The sequence below is a fragment of the Mus caroli genome, chromosome 1 (assembly GCF_900094665.2).
Source record: "Mus caroli chromosome 1, CAROLI_EIJ_v1.1, whole genome shotgun sequence".
Taxonomy (NCBI): Eukaryota; Metazoa; Chordata; class Mammalia; order Rodentia; family Muridae; genus Mus; species Mus caroli.
The window spans coordinates 129,414,098-129,440,935 of record NC_034570.1 but is presented as its reverse complement, the minus strand read 5'-3'; positions in this window follow the sequence as shown (position 1 = coordinate 129,440,935).

The window sequence follows — 26,838 nt, the reverse complement described above, 5'->3', positions numbered from 1 at the left end:
CAGAGAACTCCTAAGCCTGATAAACAGCTTCGGTGAAGTAGCTGGATATAAAATTAACTCAAACAAATCAATGGCCTTTCTCTACACAAAGAATAAACACCTTACTATTTTCAATAAGTGTTGTCTTGGGTCTATTTCTGGGAGTCCATGATGACTTTTTTTTTTTGGAAGGTGGGTTGAACTGTATTTTTTGGCAGATAGCTGGTGTATCTTCAAATGACCTAGTTCTTTTGAATGTTTCTGTATTTTTTTTAGAAGTTTCTAGTTTAGAGCTAATACAGAAATTTCTAGACTGAAACAGTGTGCAAACATAGATAGATGCCATACATGACTTCTCCCCACTCTGGCTTCTTGGAAATTTTACATCCCTACTCCCATGAAGAATTAGAATCTATTCAGGTCCTGGCTCTCTTTCTGGTTGTCCATTGCCTTTCCTCTAGATTAGTGGCTCTCAATGCTGGGATCATTTAATATAGTTTTTTTGTGATGTGGTGACGCCCAACCATAAAATATTTAGTTGCTACTTCATAACTGTAATTTGGCTACTGTTATGAATTGTAATATAAATATATGATATGGAGGGTATCAGATATGCCACCCCCAACCCACAGGTTGAGAACTGCTGCTCAGGTCTCTCCCTGGTCACATACAATTCTTGTCTGAGCCATGTTATGCAGGGCCTCTCATCATATTTCTGGCTCACTTTTTTGAACTGTTTTCTTCTCTTTATCAGTCTGTCCTGTGATTTCCAGCTGCTTCAACAGCTTATTATTCTTCTTATTTGGTTGACATATTTATCTCAATATTCTACAGCCTATAGACAGAGCTCTAAAGGTGACCATTGCCATTGAAATACTACATTTTGAGGAAGAGAAAAGAGAATAATGGAAATTCATGAAACTATTCAAATACAGATGGCACAGATAAGAATGAAATATGGATCGATTCTGTGATTTGTAGTCTGTAGTTTACATAGGGCAAAGCAGCAGAGAACTAAAGGGTTGGAATTATATTATACATAGCTAGCTTTGCCAGGTAAAATAAAAGAATTTGATTATCTGCAGGAATGACTTTTATATCTTTTAACCATCAGGGCTACAAGTAACTATAGTAACAATGCAATGCATTAATTTTTGTCAACATGAGAATAGAAATCCAGATATATTCTATATATTTATAGTACTTCAAAATGTTGACTATGTAGGCATAATATGTAAACTGATGGGACCAATTTAAAAAATATCACCAAATACTGATTTCACACCCATGATATCAAGATTAAGATGTATTAAGTCCATATTTGATATTAATATTGACAAAATGTCTCACTTCAGTCTGGAATCTACTTGTTTGATTTAAACATGTCAAGGGTCTTGACAATTTCTCTTGTGGTTGCTTATATATTTAAAATATTTGAAATAGAAGTAAAATATATTTCAAAAGAAGTAAAATAATCTATTTCAACAGAAGCTTTAAAATGTAGGTGATATTAATTAAGCATGATAAATGAAAATAACATTGATTGTGCTCTACTTAAGGTCACTAAAATTAGATAGCTTTATGAATAAAATAAAAATGAAAGCTGGAATTAAAAAGCATAGGGAATAACGATTAGCAAATTAAATCTTAAGAATAGCACCAAATTAATTTTTCTGTCTGCACAGAACTTGGCATCAAGGTTACTTAAACCTTCTCCACACTCTTTCCACTCTATGGTGTTGTGTCCACTTCTACATATAATTAAGACATGCAAATGTAAAACATTATACTACCTACCACGTACAATTACAGACATGCAATTGTACATTTGTTTGATCAATGCATTTCCTGTCAATTGCCTATAAGCATTATAAAGGCAGAAAAGTAAACCAACATGCTGAGTTTTGTATTTTATTTATAACAGGAGTGGCTAAAATAAGCATTCAAATGCATAATTTAAGTAATACAGGGAGACCCCTGCAACACTAGAAGCTTGGGAAACTGAGGCAATAGAATCATAAGTTTGAGGCTAGCCTGAACTAAATTTCAAGACTCTAATCTCAAACTAAAAACTTAGAAAACAAACACACAGAGATTGGAAACGAAGCTGAATGGTAGAGTTCTATCCTACTCAAGATAGGACTCTGAGTCCGTCTTCTGGGGTCTTCTTAGAGTTCTTTCTACAGAGACTTGACGTTCTTATCACACAGATCTTTCACTTGTCTGGTTAGAGTCACACCAAGGTATTTTATATTATTTGTGACTATTGTGAAGGGTGTCATTTCCCTAATTTCTTTCTCAGCCTTTTTATCCTTTGAAAAGAAGAAGGGTACTGATTTGTTTGAGTTAATTTTATATCCAGCCACTTTGCTAAAGTTCTGTATAAGGTTTAGGAGGTTCTCTGGTGGAATTTTGGAGGTCACATGGTATAATACCAAATCATCTGCAAATAGTGATAGTATGACTTCTTCCTTTCCAAATTGTATTCCTTTGACCTCCTTTTATTGTCTAATTTCTCTGGCTAGGACTTCAAGTACTGTATTGAATACATAGGGAGAAAGTGGACAACCTTGTCTAGTCCCTGATTTTAATGGGATTGCTTCAAGTTTCTCTCTGTTTAGTTTGATGTTGGCTACTGATTTGCTGTATATTGCTTTTACTATTTTTAGGTATGGGCCTTGAATTCCTGGTCTTTTCAAGACTTTTACCATGAAGGGGTGTTGAATTTTGTCTAATGAGATGAAATTCTTTGAGTTTGTCTATATAGTGGATTACATTGATGAATTTCTATATATTGAACCATCCCTACATCCCTGGGATAAAACCTACTTGATCATGGTGAATGATTGCTTTGATATGTTCTTGAATTCAGTTTTCAAGAATTATATTGCATATTTTTCCATCGATATTCATAAGTAAAATTGATCTGAAGTTCTCTTTCTCTGTTGGGTCTTTGTATGGTTTAGGTATAAGTGTAATTGTGGCTTCAGAGAATGAATTAGGAAGTGTTCCTTCTGTTTCTATTTTGTGGAATACTTTGAAGAGTCCAAGTGGATCAAGGACCTCGACATAAAACCAGATACACTGAATCTAACAGAAGAAAAAGTGAGGAAGAGCCTTAAACACTTGGCACAGGAAATATTTCCTAAACAGAACACCAGTTGTTTATGCTCTAAGATCAAGAATTGACAAATGGGACCTCATAAGATTGCAAAGCTTCTGTAAAGCAAAGGACACTGTCAATAGGACAAAACAGCAAACAATAGATTGGGAAAATATCTTTACCAATCCTAAGTCCTATAAGAGGGCTAATATCTAATATATACAAGGAGCTCGAGAAGTTAGATTCCTAAGAGTCAAATAATCCCTATTAAAAATGGGCTAGAGCTAAAAGAAGAATTCTCCACTGAGGAATATCAAATGGCTGAGATGCACCTAAAGAAATGTTCGGCATCCTTAGTCATCAGGGAAATGCAAATCAAAAACAAAACAAAACCCTGAGATTCCACCTCACAACAGTCAGAATGACTAAGATCAAAAACTCAGGTGACAGCAGATGCTGGCAAGGATGTGGAGAAGAAGAACACTCCTCCATTGTTGGTGGGATTTCAGGGTGGTACAACTACTCTGGAAATCAGTCTGATGGTTCCTCATAAAATTGGACATAGTACTACCTGAGGACCCAGCTGTACCACTCGTAGGCATATACCCAAAAGATGCTCCAACATATAACAAGGACACATGATCCACCATGTTCTTAGCAGCCTTATTTATAATAGCCAGAAACTGGAAAGAACCCAGATGTCCTTCAAAGAGGAATGGATACAGAAAATGTAGTACATTTACACAGTGGAGTACAACACAACTATTAAAAATAATGACTTCGTGAAATACTTGGGCAAATGGATGGAACTAGAAAATATCATCCCGAGTGAGGTAACCCAGTCACAAAAGAACACACATGGTATGTACTCACTGGTAAGAGGATATTAGCCCAAAAGCTTGGAATGCCCAAGATACAATTCACAGACCACATGAAGCTCAAGAAGAAGGAAAACCAAAATGTGGATGATTCAGTCCTTCTCAGAAGGACTTGGGAGGAAGAGAGGTGGGGAAGAGGGAAAGAAGGACACCATCAGGTATGGGAGGAGGCACAGATGATATACAGAGGGTCAGGAATTTAAACAGAGGTGTTTAGGAATGGGGGTGGAGAACTGGGATAACTACCAGCAAGTCCCAGATGCCAGGAAAGCAAGAGGCTCCCAGGACCCCTATGGGGATGAGATTAGTTGAAATGCCCAACAAAGTGGAGGGAGAAACTATAGAGACCATATCCAGAGGTTATGCAAGACTCCCCATTGGGGGTGGGGGTCAACCACTCATCTCCTAATTTTTAACCCAGAATAGCTCCTGTCTAAAGGAAATACTGGGACAAAGTATGGATCAGGGACATAAGTGAAGGCCATCCAGAGACTGCCACTCCTGGGGTTTCATCCCATATACAGGCCCCAAACCCAAACACTATTGCCAATGTCAAGCAGTGCTTGCTGACATGATCCTGTTATAGCTGGCTCCTGAGAGGCTCTACCAGAGCCTGAGAAATAGAGGTGGATGCTCACAGCCAACCATTGGACTGACCATGGGGTCCCCAATGGAGAAGTTAGGACTGAAGGACTGAAGGAGCTGAAGGGATTTGCAACCCCATAGGAAAAACAACAATATCAACCAACCAGACCCCCCAGAGCTCCCAGGGACTAAACCAAGAACCAAAGAATACACATGGAGGAACACATGGCTCCAGCCATATATGTAGCAGAGAATGACATTGTCTGGCATCAATGGGAGGAGAGGCCCTTGGTACTGTGAAGACTCAATTCTCCAGTATAAGGAATGCCAGGGTAGTGATGTGGGAGTGGATGGATGGGTGAGGGAGCACCCTCATAGAAGCAAGGGGAGGGGAGAGGGGATAGAGAGGTTTTCAGAGGGGAAATCAGGAAAGTAGATAACATTTGAAATGTAAATAAATAAAAGATCCAATTTTTAAAAAGTAAAAACAAAAAAAAAAAAAAGAGAAAGATTCTGAGTCCAAGTCTCTAGACTGAAAACTTAAATCCTAATTCCAATATCACTTTGCATCCAATAAATCAGGTACTAGTTATCTTTATGCACAAGGGAATGATAGAACCTTTGACTTATTTCACAGGCAAATTAAAGAACAATAATTTTTAATTCTCAGCAAAAATAATTTATTTACTCTCTACTAACACATGAGCATTTGAACACTCAGTCCTGAAAACCAGTGAGGTCAAATTGGCAGGGAAGGAAGAACATCCTTTGTGCTCATTCGTAGATTCCACTAACTTGAAAGGGGCTGGAGAGGGAGGTATTTTTGGGTTGATAGAGCAAAAGGTCAGAAGACTTGTGACTGCAACTGTTTGGCTACAGTACTACATCTTAAGATGCTGGTGATGTAATTGAATTTGTACTGTTGTGGATAACAAGGATGGAAAGGCTGAGGGTACCTTCTCTGTACTGGTCATCTAGGATGGCATCAGGACCACTGAGACTAACTTTGCGGTTGGCAATAGAGAAGGAAAGAGATATCAGAGTTGGTCAGATTAGTCTTAGCTGTCAATTTCACTGGAATTGGACTCAACTATGAGATTCGCTGCTAGACATACTTGTGAGAGATTATTTTTGATTAGGTTATTTCAAGTAGGAAGACCTACCCTAAATGTAGGTGTCACCTGCTCAAATGACCACTTAATAAAAGCAGGTCTGAGGAAAAGTTTGCTTTTTGACTTATTACTGTTATTGGCTTACCTGTGCTGTGGCTGCTACTGCTGCTGCTATGTAACTTTCCTGTTATTAGAATGTAGTTCCTTCAGGTTTAAGCATGGACTGTAGACTAGTACCTTTTCAGAGATCCAGCAGGCCTTATGTAAAGGCCGTGCATGAAGCTGTTCATGGACTGAGCAGCTAACAGGTTCTAAACCTCTCCAGACTGAAGACAGCCTTTGCTGGACTATCTTTAGTCTATATCTTTTAAGCCAATCGGATAAATCATCTTTTAAGGCACAGCCATTTCACCAGTTCTGTTTTCCTAGAGAACCCTGGCCAAGGCCAGAGTAGAATAACATAAGGGACATATGGGTAGTACAATTTAAGGCTGTTCTTCTGATGATATCTTTCCCCCAAATCTGCCTATCCCATGTCCTACTGATTCAGTATAATACTGTGATTGCCTTCTTCTGACTTCAAAGAGTAATTTTTCATTGTTTTTCGTTCCTACTCCAGTGTTTATTTATTAGATATAATTCTTGTTTTTTTTTTTTTTAGTGGCAGACTAAGTTAATGACCATCATAACCAAGTATAGCTATAGATAACTATGTGAATCCATCCATCTATCTATCCATTACTCTGGAGAAATTGTGCCCACACATGAAACACACTGAGCAAGAGCATGCCAGCATTTATTTTGGATGTCAGTGTATTCTACATTATTTACCTTATACTTAAACTGAACGAACAGATACTCCACTCCTGAGATAGCAAACAGTGCTGTGGTGACTTTCCAATAAAGACAAAGAGACAGAAGTGGTATATGTCTAAAGTACAATGCTGAAAAGACAGGACAGAGAAATGAAAATTTCAGAGTCATTATGTGATACAAAGGCCACAAGAACACACAAGAACAGTGTCTGTTTTAACCTGTGTTCCTTTGCAGTAAGCCTTAAGTACTTTCCACAAGTCATCAATTCATTTTAAAGATTAATCATACATCCCGACTTAAAGGAGTGCACAATGGAGCCAATAGCCCAGGTCAGCTTAGTGACAAAGAAATGATTATCATCTGAGTCCCACCTTGCTTTTTAACATTGATTGCACCTGTCACCCCAAACCCACTAATCTATCTCCCCAAACAACCCACACCAACATTTGACTCTTTTATTGGTCATTAATCTTCCATTTAAGTGAAAAGATCTAAAATTAATTTCAGTCACCTGTGAGTTGGAAGATTAACCCTTTAAGGGTTCACACAGAAGAAGATATCGGGGAGAAAACCTGTTAAGAACCCCTCATGGCTTCCAGGGCACAGTTCTCTCTCTGTTACTGTGTATCCTCCTCTTGTCCTAGCATATCTTCAGGATAACCTGGACTTCAGCTCTCCTAGTTCTTCACACGTGTGAAAAGACTTAAATTAACATAAATTCCTGGGGACATTTCAGATTCTGAGAAAAATAATATATTCAGAAAAATTATATATATATATATATATATATATATATATATAAACAAATGCAATGTTTTCACATTAAAGAGCTCAATAAGAGCAATGTTTACATTTCCTAGCTTCTGGGTAAAGATCAGCTCTGAACATGGATAAGCAAGAATGTATACAATAGGAAATAGTCTTTGAGGTGTATGCCAGGAGTGGTATAGCTGGCCATAGGGTAGATCTCTTTCTAGTATATTTGAGGAACCATGACATTAATTTACAGCATAGCTTCACCAATTGCTTTCTCTTCAAGAGTATAGTAAGGTTTCCTGTTCACTACATCCTTGCCAATATGTGTTGTCTCTTGGTTGGTTTCTTTATCTTAGCCATTCTGACTAAGGAAAATGAAATCTCTGAGTTGCTTTATTTGCATTTTCACAAAGGCTGAGGACAGTGATGACCAGATAATGAAAAGGCGTCCTCTACACAATGGAATTTTATTCAGCTATAAAGAAAAATCATGAAATTTGTAAGTAAATAAATAGAACTGAAAATCTTTATTCTGAGTGAAGTAGCCCAGACCCAGAAAGATAAATAACACGTATTTTCACTCGTATGTGGATATGAACTTCAAATCTTCAGATGCATGTGTCTAGTTTGGAATTTCTATAGCACCTAGGACAAGAAAGGAACTGGAGATGGTGAGGGTGAAGAAAGTCTGTGTTACAAGAGGAGGAGAAGTAGAATGCAGGTGATATGAAAGGGAAAGTGAGAATATTAGGAAGGGATGTTTACTAGTGGAAGAGGATGGAACGATAGGACAAAAGAGGGGGTTGAGGAGGGATAACTAATACTAACAATGTTTGAAAAAAACCATGAAAACATACTATGAGTTTCATTCACACATGCACATACCACACACATGCACATACACACAGACACACAGACACACAGACACACACACACACACACACACACACTCACACAACCCTATGCAGGGATTTCTAGAGTTTCTGACTTCAGAAACTACAGGTTGCCAAATCAAAAACCCTATGCCAGATGTGTTGTACTTCCTCTTGAGTTTTTAGTCATGAGTGTCATGGAGACCATCAAAACAAAACCTTCTCTTGTTAGTTCTTTTGGTTACCGACCAGAATTTAACAATAAGACAGACTCTATTGCTGAAGATACCACAGACTTTGGTCATAGGTGATGGAGAAATCAAATTGGTCCTGAGCAGGAAGCTGCTTCTTAGTTTGGGGCCAACCTCTCATAGTACCTGAAGTGCTATGGAATGCAAATATTTATAAATGATTTAAGTGTAGGAAATACACTTCAGTGAAGGGCTCAGCCACAAACGGCATGTCTGCATCATTCAGGCTCAAGGGCCAACATGGAAAAGGGGCCAAAATGTTGTGGGAATCATTATGGAGAAGGAAGAGAGTGACCTCTACACATGAGAGGACAGCTATTTATAAATTTACAGAAGCTGTGGCTACCTTCCCAAAACCTGCATAAGATTAAGCCACGCACCACTGCTACCATGGAGGAGACAGAGTGCAAACGTTTGGGGTGGAAAGCCCAAATTGAGAAGCGACTGAGAGTTGATAGCGTCAGGGGAAGGGTGAGTCCCATCTTAAATGGTGCCATGCCTGATAGGTTGGCCACACTCTCCATGGCCTGGCATCCATAAACAAATGGGCAGCAAAGTGGACTCAATGGCTTAAAGAAGGAAAATGAGATACAAAGCTTAGGTAGGTAGGTCCAGATCTAGAAGGAGTTGGGAGCAGTATGGAGTGAATATGATCAAAACAGGTTTTATTAAATTATTCAGTTAATAGAATTATTATGCTCAAAGCTGAAAGCCGTGAGTGTTATGAGCCTCACCTGGGGCTATCCTCAGCATTTTACTGGATTCAAGATAAAGAGAGAATACATAGAAAACTGGTGGATGAATGAACTCATTTAATAAAACATAAACAAACCCACACACAAACATTGGTGTTAACCACTGAAAGAAATGCAAAGGTGAACACCCCACCTACTGTATCCTGTACTAGAAGAAATGTTTTTGTAAAGATGGGAGCATGGAGGAAGTTTATATTCATCAAGCCACCTCAAACCTGACGTTCTGTTCCCTGGTGTGTTGAGGACTGATGAGCTCTCTCTCATTTGTTGCTTGGGCATATAAAGGGCAATAAGTCACCATTCTTAAATATGCATAGGGGACTGAATAATTTCACCCCTCCTTTTCTTTCAAAAGGATTCTCTATCCCTTTCCCACTGGTGACCTGCCTTGGCAGTGGAGTGTGGATTGGTGGGATCCACACACCACAAATGGATAAGATACAGAAACATGGAAAAACACATACTTCTGCCACCACCCTTGCCTGTGTTGTTTACTGTGTCCCAGGTAAGGGCTATCCCCACCACCTAGTTCTCAAAAAAGCTACGGGAGGCTGGCCTGAGAATCTGACTCATAGCCAGAGGCAAAGACCATGGTAAACCTGTAGCTGCTGGTGACTGTGAACAATTTATTTATGTGACTAATAAATTTGTGTTGTAAACCACCATGGATATTTTTTAACTTGTTTGTAAATGCACTGCAACCTCACGGAATCTGACTCATGCAGTCCCTGGACCACAAAGCAAATACTGTGCACCCTCCCGGCCCAGTTCCAGCTTAGAGACTGGAGCACCAGAGCTTGAGAGTGCTTTAAATCTCCGCTGTCTAAAACAGGCATCAACTTTGCTCTCCTATGCTGAAGCTTGCTTTCCTTCCACACAATGTCTTTAAAAACACTCGTGATGATGACTCATCCCCTTCTAGGGATTTTTTTCTTTTTAATTTTTAAAAAATTTTAAAATTTCATGTGTATGGGTGTTTTGCCCACATGCAGGTCTGAGCATCATGTGCACGGCTGGTAGCTTCTAAGGCCAGAAGAGGGCATCGGATCCTTTGGAACTGGAGTTAAAAATGGTTGTTAGCCACCATGTGTGAGCTGGGAATTGAACTTGTAACCTTGGGAAGAACAATTCTTAACCTGTACATATGGAACATCCTAGTACCTGTTTCACAACCTTGCAAAGTGTATTGTCCACAGCAGGATGGGGGCTTTAGTTTCCCTGGCATAGGTTAATTCTTGAATTGTTTTATAAAGTGTCATGTTTTATAATGTAAAACATAACTTTGCTTTGTTTTTAAATATATGTTTACTGGATAAACTTAATTTGTATACACTGACAATGTTGCAAGGCTGGTGTGCATGAATACATATGTATGTACTAGATTAATACATGCATGTTTAAAAGTCAGGATTCTAATTATAACTCATTTTTTCAGGGTTTGTCATCATGCTGTCTCTAAAGGAAAATGTTTTAACATTCTTTTGGTAGACATAAACTCTTTCAAGTTTAATCAACAAATCAGCTTGAGGTATGTCTGCAGCTTGGAGTCAGCCTGGCTGTGTTGAATCTTGGTTCTGCTTCCCTGTTTAATTAATTATTTATTTAGCATTTGAATATGTGCCATTTCCTTTTATAAGGCTTACTTTCTCCACTTGTAGCATGTACCAACAAAGAACATCCAATAGGTCTGATGAAAGTTTAAAAGTTCACATAGGTCACTTAATACAATTTTTTTGTGCACGTGTGAGTTCTGGTTTCCTATAATCCTCATCCTTATGCTATTAATACAGTCACGTGGGGCATTTGTGGTCCTTACAGTCATAAATAGGCATTCTCACACATACTTGCTCATGCCATCATTAAACGAATATGTGTAAGAAATATTCTATTTTAAAGACAAAAGGACTGAGACGTAAAAGGCTGAGAAGGTGGATTTAGCTTAGAAAGAAACGTGAGAGGAGCTAGAATCGGAGGCATTTGATGGCGAAGTGTCTGCCATGTCATAAATTGGTATTGTGACTCACAGGGGTCCCATATGCTGATATGCTGTGTTGAGAACAGTAAAAGCGATACTTCTGAGGATGATTGACATGTGACACCTGCCAGTCAGCTCAAGTTGACTGGGACTGGAAACCAAAATTTCTTCATCCCTGAGGCAGAGACAATCATGGGCACGTTGTGAATCAATGTTAAACTTAAGTGGAAAAATGTTTGTACTGCTTATAGTAAGCATTAGGGACCTCCAGTCTTATAAATATTGTCTAGGAAAATATTTTTTATTTTATCATTTGGAATTATATTTTATATAATATATATTATATATAAATTATATATTATATAATTTTATATAATTTTAATAAATATATAAATATATTTATATTTGGAATTATATTTTAATCATTTGGAATTTTGTTTCGCTTGTTTGTTTTTTTTAAGAAATCCACTAGGTTTTCATGAACATATATTAACCAATTTGAAGTCATCTCATATGCATAAACTACATTTAAGGAATCTGTAGGTAAAGTGGTTTAATAGGAATCACTAGTTTTCTAGATGACTTTAGCTTATTTTACATATTTATCATCAATGGTACATAATATATGGTAATGATTTATAATAAAACACATAGTATAGTACATTTTCAATAAGGGATTACAGAACTTACAGAAAAATTATGTTGGGTTCAAAGATGAGAAATATAAGAGCATATTCAAATGCTCAAATGCTCCCATAATTTTAACATGTTTTAAGGGAAACAATACATAGTTCAAACAGTGCTCTTGTAGTCTTTAAATGTTTCCCTGTCCTATTTTAATAGCATTAGATTCCTCTAATTCTATCTAACTAAAATGATGGATGAGAACTGTTAGATAGGAACATGTTCATGATATTGTTTTCTTATTGCTGGTTTTGTATCTGTTTTTCAAATGTCTTAAGTGCATGTTGATGACAAAAGTATGCTTTGGTTGCTTATCCATATTCTAGCACTTGTACATTTTTAATTTGAAATCTGTGCTACCATACATACCCAAAGCATGTTACAACTTACTTAATATGTATGTAAGCAAATTGTTGTGGTCATTTCCCATTGTGAAAGGCTCATGCAAATTGTTGTCGAGTATATCATAGACCAGAAGGCATGTGGCCATCTAATAAAATGTATTTTAAGCTATGTCAATATTAATATTAATAATGATTACTGACTTTGTATCTTAGTAAGTTGGTTGTACATTAAGTATATGTCTACCTTTGTAAAACATTTTTTATTAATAGAACTCAGTAGAAAATCTTTATACTTTCAGATGTGTGAATTTTACTTGGAAACACTATATTAAGAAAGCAGCAGGTTTAATAAGGAAGTTAGTTTAAACTCACATAGAACCTGGTGTTAAATGGTTTTGAATGACTCTGTGGGCAAGAAGAGTAACAGTGGAAGCTTGGGATTGGAAAGAGGAGGAGACATTGTAAGAAAGCTTCTATATCCAGTGCCACCTTGGTCTAACGAAAGACAGAAAGTGTGGAAGGAGAAAGGAAAAGAGAAATAGGCACAAAGGCATCGCAAGGTGCTTTGTAAGCCATTGAATGAATTTTGAATTGCATATTCACACAGACACCAGTTTTTCTCCTATATGGTTTTAATGTTAATAAATTCAGGCAAATTGAAATTATGTATCTTTTCTCATCACAATGCAATAAAATTTAAATCAAAGGGAAAATGTCAACACCGAGTTGTATATTTTAAAATAAAATTTATTAGTTAAATAAAAAATAAAGAAAATAGAAAAAATGCAGTGTTCAAAATAGAAATTTGGGTCCTGCAATTGCATAGGTGATAGTACAATTTAATGGAATAAGTACTAACAAACGCTTAGTCCTGACCTGATGTTAGCAGCATCATGAGATCTCACTTTGCAAAGGGTGCAATAAGACATTTATGAGAGGGTGCTAAATATGACTTTTGGCTTGTAAATTTGGAATGCAAATGAGAAATCAGAAAATATTCCTCTTTTTTTTTTCTAAAAAGGTATCATGGTTATTGAAAGCAAGAGGGAGAAAAGAGTAAGCTGAGGCAAGACAGTAGAGAGGAGCAACGCTGGTCACAGGCAGCAGAAAACTTTAAATGCCAGTGAGGTTTTCATTCCATTTTACTACCTATGCCTCACATTCGTGATATGCTCAGTAGAGAAATGAGTGTCCCAAGATAATGTAAGTACAATAAAATGACTGATACAAAAACTTATCATGGGGGTGGGTTGGGGTTGGGGAAGCACCCTCTCTGAGGCAAAGGGGAGGGGAGAAGGGGGTGAAGATATCTGGGAGGGGGAGAGGAAAGGGGGGCAATATTTGGAATGTAAATAAATAAAACAATTTAATAGTAATATTAATAATAGTAATTAATAATAACAACAATAAATACTCAGCAGAGATGAGGTTTATTTAAACACATTTGAACATAATTGTGGCTAAGCAAGCCATGATGAAGAGGGTGAAGTGTGTGCTATGACACCCGCTGACCTGTCTTATGTTCTTAAGGTTGCCCTCTATATATGTAATTCCTTATACTTACAAATCATGAAATATTACCACCCCAATCTTCCCTTTCCTTTCCTGCATGTTAGAGAAAAGCGAAGGTTCACTTGCATGGTAGGTCAAAGCATAGTCCTACTGCTGTTCAATCAATTGTTATTGCATTGGTTGTTTGTCTGTTACACGCTGGACAGAAAGGAATCAAACAGAATATTTAACTATCATTTATTTTCTTCTTAAAGAACAACCCCACGTGTGTACAGGACACACACAGAGTACCTGAGGTCGGACATGCCCTGCATGCCTTTCCTCTGCTCACAGGGCTGCTGACTCTGCTGCTTACCCTTTGAAGGAAGATTAATTTCTGAGAATCCTTTCCATATCTTAATTCTCCAGTATGAGAGTTCTTTCCCCATCCCGTATCCCCTACTGATGGAAAATAAAACATCAATACAAATGAAACATTTCAATTCCAAGGCAATTTTACAAGTGTTTCTATCACATATAGGTTATGCTTGTGAAGATGATGTTATAAATGCATGTATAGAGATATTCATGTGAACACAAACAGCGGACGTGTGGATGTGCAGTAACATTGTTTTTATGCCGATCATAAAGCTGGAGAACTGTCAGGCAAGAGTTGGGAACATCTGGGTTTTCCTTAAGGACAAGAGAAAGAACCTGGTTGGGTTAAGTGTCTACTGAACTCTCAGTGCTAACTGGGCTTTTAAATGGACTATCTAAAGGCAATAATACATGATTATAGTGCAGAATCTTAATATATACAAGCAAATTGTAAAATAAAGTAAATTCTGCAACTAAATCGATCCTGCGTGTTGCTCTGCTCTTGTTGACTATTAAGAGCTTTGTTGCTCTGTAAATATAGATGGCATTTGGAACAATGGACTCAAGAGTCAATATAGTGAATCATGAGCAACCATAAAGGGCATGCTGAGTCGTATTTTGTTAAAGACCTGAAGAAAACAGAAGGAGTGTAAAACCACCACCACCAACAGCAACAACAAAAGCAAACAGAACAAAAATAATAACAGATACACCTTGTCCAATACGCCATGGGAAGAAAAAAAAAGTAAAAAGTTGAGATGGGAGATGAGCACCCTGGGAAAGCTGAATTCAAAGCAAAGAATTGATGAGGATAAAAGTCAATGAAAACAAACATCTCAGGGAGCAAAATCATGAAATCTAAACTTCAGGCTCAACCCCAGTGGGCTGCTCATTTTAAGAACTTGAGTGGTTCGCATTTCTCTGATCACTAAGCACGTTGAACATTTCTTTCAGTGCTTCTCAGCCATTTGAGATTCCTATTGTGAATTCTTGGTTTAGTTCTATACCCCATTTTTTGACTGAGTTGTTTGGTTTTAGTGATCAGAGAAATGCAAATCAAAATGACCCTGAGATTCCAGCTTACACCAGTCAGAATAGCTAAGATCAAAACCTCAGGTGACATCACATGTTGACATGGATGTGGAGAAAGAGGAGCACTCCTCCATTGCTGGTGGGATTGCAAACTGGAGCAACCACTCTGGAAATCAATCTGGAGGTTCCTCAGAAAACTAGAAATAGATCTACCTAAAGACACAGCAATACCATTCTTGAGAGTATACCCAAAAGATGCCTCACCATGCCACAAGGACACATGTTCCACTATGTTCATAGTGGCCTTGTTTGTGATATCCAGAAGCTGGAAACAACCCAGATGTCCCATGACAGAAGAACGAATACAGAAAATCTGGTTCATTTACACAGTGGAGTACTACTCAGTTATTAAGAACAAGGACATCCTGAGTTTTGCAGGCAAATGGATAGAACTAGAAACTATCCTGAGTGAGTAAACTCAGACCCAAAAGATATGCATGGTAGGTACTCAATAATAAGTGGATATTAGCAAAAAATAATGTACAGAATACCCACCCAAGATACAGTGCACAGAACTCAAACAGGTCAACAAACTGAAGGGCCAAGTGAGGGCACCTCAGTCCAACTTGAGAGGGAAAAGAAAACAATCACAAGTGGGGAGGGACTAAGAGACCTAGGAAGGAAAGTGAATTTGGGGGCAGAGGGAAAAGGGGAACTAGATCTGTTATTATCTGAGAGAAAAGGACTGAAACCCTGAAGGCCAGCAGAAAAAAAATGGAAACAGGCAACCTCGGAAGGTAGTAGGTTGGGTGAACCCTCCATAAAACACGAAAGACCTGGGAGGTGTGGGATTCTCAGGACTCAAAGAGAGGCACCTCAGATGAAATGCCTGAAATTAGGGGAGGGAGCTCATAGAGCTCACCTCCAGCAGGAAGACAGGGCATCAAGTGAGGGAGGGGGCTGCCATCCCACAGTCAAAACTCTGACCCATAATTGCTCCTGTCTGAAAGAACTGCAGAGATGGAAATGGAGAGGAGCCTGAGGAAAAGAATGTCCAGTGACTGGCTGTCTTAGTCAGAGTTTCTATTCCTGCACAAACATCATGACCAAGAAGCAAGTTGGGGAGGAAAGGGCTTATTTGGCTTACACTTCCATGCTGCTGTTCATCACCAAAGAAGTCAGGACTGGAACTCAAGCAGGTCAGGAAGCAGGAGCTGACACAGAAGCCATGGAGAGATGCTCTTTATTGGCTTGCCTCCCCTGGCTTGCTCAGCCTGCTCTCTTATAGAACCCAAGACTACCAGCCCAGAGATGGCACCACCCACAAGGGGCCTTTCCCCCTTGATCACTAATTGAGAAAATGCCTTACAGTTGGATCTCATGGAGGCATTTCCTCAACTGAAACTCCTTTCTCTGTGATAACTCCAGCTGTGTCAAGTTGACACAAAACTAGCCAGTACACTGTCCCAAAATGGGATCCAGCTCAAGGGGAGGTCCCAAAGCCTGACCCTATTACTGAGGCTATGGAAAAAAAGGACATATCATGTCTGTCATCTAAAAGACCCAACATGCAGCTAAAAGAGTCAGATGCAGATATTTGCACCTAACCAATGGACAGTAGCTGCTGACCCCTGTGGCTGATTTAGGGAAAAGTTGGAAGAAGCTGAAAAGAGGGTGAGCCTGTTGGAGTACCAGCCGTCTCAATTAACCTAGACCCCCAACATCTCTCAAATACTGGACTACCAAACAGACAGCATATACCAGCTGATATGAGGCCATCAACACACATACAGCAGAGGACTGCTGGGTCTGGGTTCATTTAGAGAAGATGCACCTAACCCTCAAGAGACTGGAGGCTCCAGGGCATTTAGAGGTCTGGTGGGGTTAGGGTGGAGAGTGGGGACATCTTCGTGGAGTCAGGGGTGGGGAGGAGGTATGGGATGTGGAACAGTTGGAGGGTGGACTGGGAGGAGAATAAAATCTGGAGTGTAAAGTGGATAGATAGATAGATAGATAGATAGATAGATAGATAGATAGATATTAAAGGGAAAAAAAACATTTTAATGGTGTCCCAGCATAATTGAGAATTCCAGTTAATCAATAGGAACTGTTGTTCAATGATGTGGGCATTATCTGAATTGACACATGGTTATACAGGATACATCCAGTTACATATAGGATACACTTAATTTAAAGTGAGATGGTCTTTATATTGTGATACTTTGAGTATTGGCTAAGACAAAAATATGATAGGAAAAGTGACTCAGGCCTTCATTTCACAGGGATGGTATGCAAGATTAAATAAAAATACTGCATTTTCTTATGTCTTATTAGTCAATCATTCATTCATTTAAAACATGTCTGCATTTTTCTTACAGAGACTAGCATGTTGGATCTGCAAGGTTCAGTTGTAAAGTGTGAGTATCTACAAAATAAAGATCCATTAAAGACAATGGGAAGCAGGAATGGTTTTATTTTAAGATTTACACTATCCTCTTCCATCTGTATTTGTCCCGATCATATCAAAGTAATGTATAAAACTCAGAGAGAACTTACCAGTATATATCTTTAAATTTGTACGAATACCTAAATTATGGTTATATTATAAGTAGTTTAAATAAATAAAACATTTGGATAGTGGTGGTTTGAACAAGAAATACACCAACATAGGCTTGGGTATTTGAAGAGTTAAGCACTGGGTCCCCAGCTGGTAGAGCTGTGTTTGGAGGTTTGAGTGGGATGCCCTTTGAGATTAAAAAACTCACACTACTTTCAGTTCTGTCTTGATGTTTCCAGCTTATACACGTGAAGATGTGAACTCTTGGCTTCCTGCTCCAGCCACCATCCCCTCGACTTGCTGCCATGCTTCCAGTCAAGATGGACTGGTATCCCTCTGGAACCACCAGACACAATGTACTCCCTCTTCCTGAAGTTCCCTCGGGTCATGTTCTAACTGATAGTGATATTAATAATATCTACTAAGCATTACACTTATTAGTCTCCATTTTTCCCCATTGGGAAAGTTGTCTATCAGTAAAGAAAGACAATTTATGAGAAGCTCAGTTATTTTTTAATGTGAATAAAACATTTATCAAGACTGATGGTCTTACAATTCTAGGGATTGTGAGGGTTTTAAACTACAGTGGGATACTTTTGTAAGGGCCAATATTTAACACTTCCTTTTCCTTTATAATTGTTATATACTATTTCACTGATGATACTAACTTTGTAAGTAGTTGTATTGTTCTTCTACTTTAACAGACTTTAACCATTGAAACTCCTGACCTTGAGTTTCTAAAGGACTGGCAAATTATTGAAAAGAGGTGCCCATATTCATCAGTTCTTTCATGAAGAAGGAGTTGAACAGCAAATAATACACATAACTCAAAGTCAGGGACACTGCAATGGAGTAATGAAGCACTTTAATTCATGGAGACCTGGGATAAACAGAACAGAGAGCAAACAGGCAACTCCAAACATCTCTATTGAAGGAAAGATCATGAACAAGTTAGTCCCAGCAGTGTTCATTGTTGTGAATATTAATAATATTAATAATTCTCATGCCAAGAGACGTACACAGTCCTCATAGGCCTGCAGTTCATCAAGGAGCTGCCTGTATTCCATATCTTTCATTTGTTTTCTTCAAAAGAACATGTATTCTCTCCCCATATCTCAGACCTCAGAGCACAGCCTGCTATAATGTGTGCATGTATGAGCAAAGACACACTACAGTTCTAACTTAAGCCATATACTGTCCCTAAGCCCACACATTTTAAATATCATGACTTCTTATTGACTCTGCTGTAATCAAATTTACTCAACCAAGCTCATGTGTGTCACCTCCCTGGTCAGAAAAACTGCTGAAGAAGTATGCAAATTGGACACTCCTCTGGTCACTGAAATGACCACACAATAAGTTTGCCAGCATTGAATGTACCACTTTCGCCAGCTTGTTACATTATCTCTTTCTGCACTTGGCTCTGGAATAAGAAAGGCTTTCTGACCATGCTTCCCCATGCAGCAGATGTGAAATACCAATGACAGCTAAAAATACTACATCAACACACATTAAAGTGCCCATTGAACATTTAGTCTGGAATACCCCACATACACACACACAGTTCCATATATTTTTCTATCTGTTGGGAATAATTTGGTATTCTGTGGAGACTTTTGGAACTGAGGGTTAGGTGACAACTTGCAAGTTATTAGGGATGAACGTTTGAAGGATAACCTGGTCCATAGTTCCAGATCCATACTCTGCTTCCAGCTCTATCATGACGTGGCTAACAGACTATGATACATATTTTTGTCTCCATTGACTTAGTTGATCCATTTTGCTCCCTACCATGTTGTACTAAAATCTTCCAAAACCTTCAGACAAAATATATTACTTTTTCCTTTGCTTCTCTCAGGTATTTTGATCCCAGTGGCATGGAAGGGACCACTGAAGGGAACAACTGGAATCAGAGTCAACTCAATGTAGCTTATCAAATAAAAACACTAAAGTATGTCTTTAGAAGACAGAGTCCTTTTTACAAAATGCATCTTTTAACAAAACATGTATTTATTTCTATGAGTACCTGTGAATGCTTGTACATATTTAAATATACTACATGTACATCTCAATCATGCAATGGTCATAAAGAATGCTTCCCATTCCCTGAATTACGTGGTGATTTTGAGCTGCCAAGTAGGTCCTGGAAAGCAAATCTGTGTCGTTTGTAAGAACAGCAAGTGACTTATTCATGGAGCAATCTCTCATGCACCCCAAATTAAACCTTATAGAATTTGTAGAGACAAACGATCCACCAGATATACAAATGCAAAGTTGGAACACAAAAGGTATGGAAACAAAGACAGTATAATAATTCCAAAATAACACAAGCTTGCTGCAGTAGCAGATCTCAAAGAAAAATACATTGAGGTAATGCTTTATAAGGATTTTAATGTGATTATAAAATAACTCAGTGAGACTAAATGCTATGCAGAAGGACAATTCAACAAAACCAGAAAAACAACTCACAGTATGAATGAAAAACTTAGCAAACAGAGAACTATGATGAAAATATTACATGGATCTTTGAAGAACTCACTTAAATCAAATAAATAATATAGTAGGAATCTTTAACAAGAGACTGGAGCAACTAAAGCAAAATGCAAAGAAATCGATCAAGAAAAGTTTAGAAGCACCTCAGATTGCAAAGCAAAATGAAAACAACAGTGACTGATGGAATAACTTAAATGAATAAATACTATAATCTTAGGAGTGACAAGGGTAAAGAAAAGACAATGAACATAGAAAATTTATAATTAAATTTCTTAAATCTTGGAAGAAATACAAACATATGTCCAGGAAATCCACAGGCTTCCCAAATAGACATGGACATAAAAGATTCTCATGGTTCTATATTGAAATCAAACTGCTAAAAATATAAGACAAAGAACAAATTCTAAAAACAGCATGATTAAAATTCCAAATCTTCTTTAAGAGGAAATCCATCCATCTAGCCATAAATTTCTCAGCAAAATCCTGGAGGTCAGAAGACAATGGTATTACGTATTCCAATTTCTGAAAAAAGAATCCAATTGACAACCAAGAATACTAGAGCCTGGAAAGTTTTCCTTCAGAAGTAAATGGAACTTCAGAAAACACACAAGACATGAAGCAATGAATAGATCTACTCTACAAAAGGAAGTGCTACAGTGGCAGTTACAGAGAACCACAGTCCTGGACACATGAGGAAGTACAAATCTCCCTAGAAGAACAGTCACAGAGGAAACAGGAGTTTCTCTCATCAACATATTATACCATTAAACTGCAAAGATATACAACATAAGGAGAAAAGAAGTGTATTCAAAGCAAATAGAGAAAATTGCAGGAGTAAGTCTTGTTTTATCAATAATAATTCTGAATATCAAGGAAAAGGTATATACTAAGTGAGCTGATATTTTAAAATTAACTTAACTACCTAATCCCTTTAAGAAACTCACTTTCCCAATAGATACATGTAAAGATTCAGTTTGCAGCACACATGTCTAGTGGTGGTTTACAAAAGAATGTCCTCCATGGGCTCATATATGTGAAGGCTTAGGCACCAAGGAGTGGAACTGTTTGAAAGGATTACAGGGGAGTGGCCTTGTTGAAGGAGGTGTGTCACTGGGGGTGGTCTTTGAGATTTCAAAAGCCCAAGCCACCAGGCCCAGGTCTCAATCTCTCTCTCTCTCTCTCTCTCTCTCTCTCTCTCTCTCTCTCTGCCTCTCTCTCTCTCTCCAGTCAGCAGATCAGGATGTAAAACCATTCAAGTATACTAAAACCCAAACCTCTATACTGTATTGTTTCAAACTTTAGAATAGCTATTGCCAAAAAGACAAAATTATTATTAATAATAATAATAATAATTATTATTATTATTATAATTATAAAGGCTCTGATGCTTTGTTCATGGAAATTAAAGTTAGTACAACCATCATGCAGAACTATATGGCAGTTCCTCAAAAGGATAAAAATAGATCTACATAGTGGTTAGTTTTGTCAACTTGACACAATCTAGAATCCCACGGATTAGAGTCTCAGTGAAGGCTTTCTAGATCAGTGTGGCCTATAAGCATGTCTGTGGGCAGATGGGGTGGGTTGTCATGATTTCATTGATTGGTATGGAAAGATCCAGACCACCCTGGGTAGACACCATTCCCCAGGCTTTGGTCCTAATCTATATTAGAAAAAGTGAACTAAGTAGTTGGCATGCATGCTTCATTTGCTTCTGCTCTTGCCTGTGAGTGTGCCGTAACTGGCTGTTCTAAATCCTTGCACCTCCATTTCTCCACTAGGATGTAGGCAAGCTAGAACTATAACCTAAAACCAACCCCTTTCCTTTAAGCTGCTTTATGTCTAGATGTTTTATAACAGCAGCAAAAGGTAGACTAGAACAACTTGTGATATAAACCAGTAACTATCCATTTCCTGAAAATATATCTAAAGAAAATATGTGCAAAGGCATTATTCATAATATGTTGCATATTGAATCAACCAAAATATCCATGAACAGATGAATATTACAGAAACTGTACATTCACATTACAGAACATTTGTCAAGCATAACAAAAGGTGCTCTTCTGTTCTTTGCAAGAGAATGGTTGGAACAAGAGGACATTATGTTAACTGAAATAAGCCACATTCAAAATTACAAGTATCACTTGTTCTTTCTCATATGTTGAAACCAAAACTACAATTAATCTATCTGAACATTGTGTTGATTGAGGCAGAGGTTATAAAGAGTAGAGAAGAGAAATGGAGAGGATTTGGATGACAAGTCCCAAAACACTGAGAAGTACTATAATGTTCCATATTACAGACAATCAACTACAGCTCACAAGCTATAATTCATGAAGAACCCAAAGGAAAGGTGTGTAAATGCCCAAACATAAAGACATTATAAGGAAACAGAAATGCTAATTACCATGACTTGTTTGTTTTACAGTCTATACGAGTTGAACTATTGCATATCCATAAAGATAAATAACTAAACTTGCCCCAAATTTAGTTAAGAAAAATTGCATAAATGTCATATATATGCATATATATACACTATGTATTATATTATTTACTTTATGTGTATAGATGTTTTCTCTCTGTGCATATCTTTACATCATATGATGTTTAATGCCTATGGAGGCCTCAAAAGTATTTAAAATCTCTCAATATTGGAGTTACAGATGGTTGTAAGTCTATGAGGGTACTGGAAATACATACCAGGTCCTCTGAATTAACAGTCAGTACTCTCAACCACCCTGTCAGCTATTCAGCCCCACATTTATTATATTTATAGCTTCACCAATAGTGTTGCAACTGTGGTAATATTAATAAATTTGTATTCCAGAGTAGAATAATGCAAATAAGGAAAATGCATGTTTATAAATTAGCATGTTTAACAATTAACATGAGTAGGTTCACTAATATCCACACAATGTGCATATCTTTTGTGCAACAGCACTGTATCTCAATGTAGTCTTATGAATCTTTGGCATTCATCAGTTGACTACACAGAGCTAGATCAAACAGTTCATGTGGGGAGTGGGCTGAGGAAAGCAGTTTGGATAAACAAATGTAAGAATTGCTTTATTACAGTTTGCCTTTCTGCTTACCAACTATTGAGCCAAAGGTAAAACCTTGCTGAATGTAAACTGTCTTCCTCTAATCCCTTATCCCACTTAACAGTGTGCTTCTCCAGGCTCAGAAGGATGTAAGTCTTGTAAAGATGTCGATTATCTGTGCTTTACTTTGTTTGGCTCTAAAGAATTTACATTATGACCATTTATTAAGAACTCTGAAGTGGGTCATTTAGAGTTCAAGTGCAAAGGAAAAGCCTGTATTTGCATTTGAATTGCCCTTACACTCAAATAACCAATCAAGAAGTGTCTCAGTTTAAAGGGCAGGTGAGTGGGAAGAAAGATTAGTAAGTGTAGTTTATACTCTTGCAAGATATACCTTCACACAATGATTTTCAAACTGGGGCTTTGACATTCTTCTTTAAAAAAAAAAGAAGGAATTGGGCAGTTGTTACTGTCTTTGCACTTGGAAGAAGACAAAGAAATAGCCATCTTTCTTACTTCGTTTCTTCAAAGGGAAAGGTCAATTAATATGGTCATTCCCAATGGTGTATGGTCACTTGGCAGGGTGTTTTAATGGTTTTTGTCACTGTGTACCATACAGTATCTGTACAAGAGACTATAAAACCAAATTGTGTGTTTATTTAATAAAAGAAAAAGGAGAAAATATAACAGTAAATATTTCCCTGTCAACTAATATTTCAAATTGATAGTAAGAGTAATATTTAATCATAATATGGAAACATTAAAGATAAATAATTAATACTTCATTATACTTGCTATCAGACTGAATGTTGAAATATTAAATCATTTTAAATTTAATGATTGATTTAAAAAAGATTAACTTCAATGGAAAAGGAAAGAAAAACTTGTAAAACTGACCAATTTGATCTTATAAGCCACATTTCCTTATGCACTGAAGTCATATTAGTTTGCATTAAATGTTTTATATGACACTTAAACAATGGTAGGAAAATAATAGTTGTCTTCATATTAGTTACATTAAAGAGAGAATATGTTGATGCCAGCTACTGGCTTCTTTAAGTGGATTGCACAGGGCTGGAAGAGGGAATGGCCTAGTCTAAAGTGCTTGACTTACAACCAAGAAGACATGAGTTCAATCCCCAGACTTCATGTTAAAAAACTGAACATGGCATTATGCTTATAATTGCAACACTGGAGAGACAGTGGATCCCTAAGATTTTAGTGAGCAAGTCCAGCCTAATCAATGAGCCCCAGGCCAGTAGGAGACTTTGTCACACATAGAGAAACATACAGATTTGAAAAAAACCAACAAATATCCAGAGAGATAACATGAATGCTGCCCTCTGGCCTCCACATGTGCCTACACACATGAACTAGTACATACATACACCTGCACACTCGCGCTCTTGTACACACATGCACCTGCAATGCATGTGAACTTATACACATGTGCACCAGAACATGCATGAACACACATATATTATATGGGTAGAGTACATATGTACAGGAGGTATATAGCATATCCATCAACTTAACCAGAATGATCCCAAATTATTCTGTTTATGCTGCTAGGCAGGTTCATAATTGGACAGTTAATAATTTTTCAACTATTACCCAAGGAGCTAAAGGGAACTGCAACCCTATAGGTGGAACAACAATATGAACTAACCAGTACCCCAGAGCTCTTGTCTCTAGCTGCATATGTGTCAAAAGATGGCCTAGTCGGCCATCACCGCAAAGAGAGGCCCATTGGACTTGCAAACTTTATATGCCACAGTACAGGGGAACACCAGGGCCAAAAAGGGGGAGTGGGTGGGTAGGGGATTGGGGGGGGTGGGTATGGGGGACTTTTGGGATAGCATTGAAAATGTAAACGAGGAAAATACCTAATAAAAATAAATTAAAAAAATAATTTTTCAACTGATCATCATGTTACAAGTTTAAAGGGCCAAAATATTGTGAAGAAAATAAGCTCCATTGTCTCTGTAAAAATACACACTTATCTATCTTCTACCATAAATATATGGAAGTCAGAAAAGATAGTCAGATCTCCTGTGACTTGAATTATTGATGGCTGTATGCAGCCATGTTGTTGCTAGGAATCAAACCTAGATTCTCTTAAACCAGAGGTCTTATCTGCTGAGTACCTCCAGCACCTCTGTTTGTTTTCTTATTCTCTTAAAACCTTAAGTACAAATTAGCTGAATAATGTAATTAGCTGGATCCTACCCTTCACATATTCAGACTTTCAAGAAGCTTATTTCTTATAAAAATATCAAATCTAAATGATTCAAATGTTTAACTCGTGAGACTCAAGAGCAGAATAAGGCAACATTTTATATTGAGGGACATATTTGTTGTCTGGCTATTCTAGGATTAAGGCGAATGCCAGTGAAAGCAGGTGCCAAGAGTAGATAGTGGATTACAAGTAAATTCTTCTGCCAATGAGTGAATATCCCATCAAAAGAACCAGACAGCAGCAGAGGTTCTTGTCCATGAAGCATACCTAGTCATCTTACAAAGAACCACGTGCACCTCTCTCAGTTCTTTCATCACAATCAGGTAAGTAAGCATCGAAAGCTGCGTGGGTGAACTGCTCAGAGTTACCCTCAAATCCTTCATGAGCAGTGAACATACTCGGCATTCTGGCTACTTATATATTTCTGACCATCTGTCACAATGGCAAAGGGCCCAATTAAAAGACGCTAGATCCTAGCAAGTAGTTTTCAGATGGTTAGGGGTTTCCAGGAGTATTCCGAATAATGAACAGCATTTGTCATTTGAGAACGGCTGGCACATCAATAAAATGATCTAGTATTATATTATACATTTTACGTCAAACTGAATAGTACAGGGGTCATGGTCACTTTTTTGTAGGAATTGAAGTAAATAATTGGAAATAAGTTGAAGCATTATCTAATAGGTTTTTCTGGAAGCGTTGCTTCCTTGAAATAGAAATTTAAGTATCTCGTGTTCAGTGGTGGGCTTAAATTGTTGAGCTAAATTGGATTTATATTAACCAGTCTGGATTGTACATAGGGTAAGGAGCAGGTGCCAAACCAGTGATTCGAGAGCAGGATGCCTGGGTGCAACAGAGGCTAATGACAAGGAAATCAGGATTGCTTACTTATCTTCCTTTTTGCCTTTTACTTCAGTAGCTTCTAGCAAATAACTTAATAGCTCCAAGCTTCATTTTCTTTATGCTTAAATGGAGCATTTGACTAAAATTGCTAGTCTTTTATGCTTCTATAACACATAGAACCCTCTACATTCCCAAATGCCCAGACCAACGATGTTCTTTGTATAGTTTTAAAATGACTCTCTTGCTTGCCCAGTCAGCAAATGTATTTCCACAGCACTTTGAATATAAACACATTGCAGTACACATTAAATTATAGAGTAAGTGTATTCATGCTTTTGATCTGTCTCTGCTAAACATATCCTAAGCTTCTCAAGAGCAGACACTAACATTTGGTATATCTAGTAATGAATATGGTGTTCAGTATGTGTATCTACCTACCCTAAGATATTTATTATATTACATAGAAATAGGCACAGCATCTAAAACAGTAAAACTATAGTAACTTTACAGAAATAAAAAAAAAAACTCCACATCACATCATGTTTGATACTTTTCTTTGATATTTTGTTTTTTCAAAAGAATTTATTCCCACTAACATCTCATGAAATTAGATGAAATTCAATAAAGTTTTCAAAGCAGTTCAATTCACAG